This window comes from Aplysia californica, unplaced genomic scaffold, assembly GCF_000002075.1.
Source record: "Aplysia californica isolate F4 #8 unplaced genomic scaffold, AplCal3.0 scaffold00504, whole genome shotgun sequence".
Lineage (NCBI taxonomy): Eukaryota > Metazoa > Mollusca > Gastropoda > Aplysiida > Aplysiidae > Aplysia > Aplysia californica.
Window position 1 is genome coordinate 483,515 of NW_004797774.1, and position 2,933 is coordinate 486,447.

Genomic DNA, 2,933 nt, shown 5'->3' on the forward strand with positions numbered 1-2,933 from the left:
CCCCCCCTTTTTCCCACCGTACCTCGTGCATAATCCAGCCATAGCTCATGAAATCATTCAGCTTAGGCTTCGGAGTGGGGAAAAGACGTAAAAACTCTACTCAATTAACACCGCTTTTTTGTAGGGTTTTTTTTGCCAACGTGAACAGTTCATGTTGTAGGAAATGTATACAGTTCCTGCAATGGGCTTCTGTCCTAGGCGTTCGTGCTGATAGTAGGAACAACATCAGAAGCCCTTTGTCGGCGATTAGAAGCGGGGGCATAGGGTGCATACTGTGAGCGATCTTTGCTGGGGCTGGCGGCTGAGTCATGGGCAGATGAGACGCAAAAACAAACCCACGGTGCGACTCTGGGAAACCCATCAGACCTCAGTAACTGTTGGGGCGGACTCCTTCTTCAGGCTCTGTGCTCTGTGTGTCTCTCTCTCTGTGCCTATATCCCTGTGTGTGTGTGTCTCTCTCTGTGCCTATATCCCTGTGTGTGTGTGTCTCTCTCTGTGCCTATATCCCTTTGTGTGTCTCTCTCTCTCTGTGCCTATATCCCTTTGTGTGTGTCTCTCTCTGTGCCTATATCCCTTTGTGTGTCTCTCTCTCTGTGCCTATATCCCTGTGTGTGCGTCTCTCTCTGTGCCTATATCCCTGTGTGTGTGTGTCTCTCTCTGTGCCTATATCCCTGTGTGTGTGTCTCTCTCTCTGTGCCTATATCCCTGTGTGTGTGTCTCTCTCTGTGCCTATATCCCTGTGTGTGTCTCTCTCTCTGTGCCTATATCCCTGTGTGTGTCTCTCTTTCTGTGCCTATCTCTGTGTGTGTGTCTCTCTCTGTGCCTATCTCTGTGTGTGTGTCTCTCTCTCTGTGCCTATATCCCTGTGTGTGTGTCTCTCTCTCTCTCTCTCTGTGCCTATATCCCTGTGTGTGTCTCTCTCTCTGTGCCTATATCACTGTGTGTGTCTCTCTTTCTGTGCCTATCTCTGTGTGAGTGTGTCTCTCTCTGTGCCTATATCCCTGTGTGTGTGTGTCTCTCTCTGTGCCTATATCCCTGTGTGTCTCTCTCTTTCTGTGCCTATCTCTGTGTGTGTGTGTCTCTCTCTCTCTCAGTGTCTATCTCCCTGTCTCTCTCTCTCTCTCTCTCTCTCTCTCTCTCTTTCTCTCTCTCTCTCTCTCTCTCAGTGTCTATCTCTCTGTGTCTCTCTCTCTCTCTCTCTCTCTCTCTGTGTGCCTATCTCTCTGTGTCTCTCTCTGTACCTATCTCCCTGCGTCTCTACGTGTGTGTCTATCTGTCTGTTTGTCGCTGTCTCTCTCTTTCCGTCTCTGTCTCTGTGTCTCTCTATCTCCATCTCTGTCTCTCTGTCTCTGTCTGTCTCTGTCTGCCTGTAGCTTTCTTTCTTTGTCTCTGTCTGTCAATCTCTCTCGTTCTCTCTCTCCCTCCCTCCCCCTCTCTCTCCCTCCCCCTCTGTGTGTGTGTGTGTGTGTGTGTGTGTGTGTGTGTGTGGGTCTCTCTCTGTGCCTATCTCTCTGTGTCTCTCCGTGTGTGTCTATCTGTCTGTCCGTCTCTCTCTGTCTGTCGCTCTGTCTCTCTGTCAATCTCTCTGTCTCTCTCCCTCTGTCTCTTTCTCTCTCTCTCTCTCTCCCACTATCTCTCCCTCTCTTTCTCTATCTATCTGCCTATCTATCTATCCCCCTCCCCCCCCATCCCCCTCTCTCTCTCATCCTCTCTGCCTCTCAGTGTCTGTGACTTGAGAATTTTCTCAATTGCTTTTTCCCCGCAAGATTAGCCGCTGATGGTAACGATATTGTTCTTTCTGGTGAGAAAACGAGGGAGATTTTCCAGTTTCTGTAATTTTGCCCACCCTTCCTCTGTACCTCCATCTCGTCCCACCTTTGAGTTTGACTCTCACGAACCAGCACGCACGCGGCACACACATACACACACACACACACACACACACACACACACACACACACACACACACACATACACACACACATACACACACACGCACAGACACACAGACAAACACACATCCGTGACACATACGCATACAAATACGCGCGCACACACACACACACATACATACACACACGCACAGACACACACTCACATACACGTATACACATATGCATTCACACACGAACACACTCGAACAGATTTTCTGCTCTTTCCCCTCTTCCTTCACCCGATTTTCTTTGGCATTTTTCTTTGACTTTTTGCATCTTTCTTTTCCTTCTTCTTCAATCACTATTGTGTACATGTACAAATAAAACTGCCACGAGAGGCACATAAAGGGAAATAACCATAACTATTCAACAACCTACGTCAATTCAACAGGATTGCTTCCCTTGATTACTTCTTTGGCCTCGATGTGGAGATGCTCCTTTCGTGTGATCAGCGGGCCAGGGTACGGTACTTCTTACTTTAATAATTGCTTTTCTTGGAAACTATAGACTGCAATGCGCATAGAGCTTGTTGTTGAGCAGAAAGATATGCTATACAAATGCCAAAATGATCAGGATGATATTATGATGGGGATGATTATTATCACGGTTGTTGTTATTGTTATTACATTATTATCATTATTATTTTTACTAAAGCTGCTAACATCATCATCATCATCATTACTATTATTATTATTATTACAATGAAGACTATCATTATCATCATCATCATTAACTGCAGAACTTCAGAACGAAGGCACTTTAAAACAACAGATAAGAAAAAAAGCGTACGTGCGCAAAAATACACAAGCAATCGAGTTGAAAGAATACCATATCAATAATACTTACATAAAGTTGAAAAACCTTTAAAAATGCAAAGTTTCCCACTTTCGGGGTAAAAAAAAAAACCCACTGTATTGTCGCACAGCTGAAAACCATTGATGAAAAATTGTATCCTGGGAAAACGTAAGTTCTGAAAGAAGAAACTCAGAGAGAGAGAGA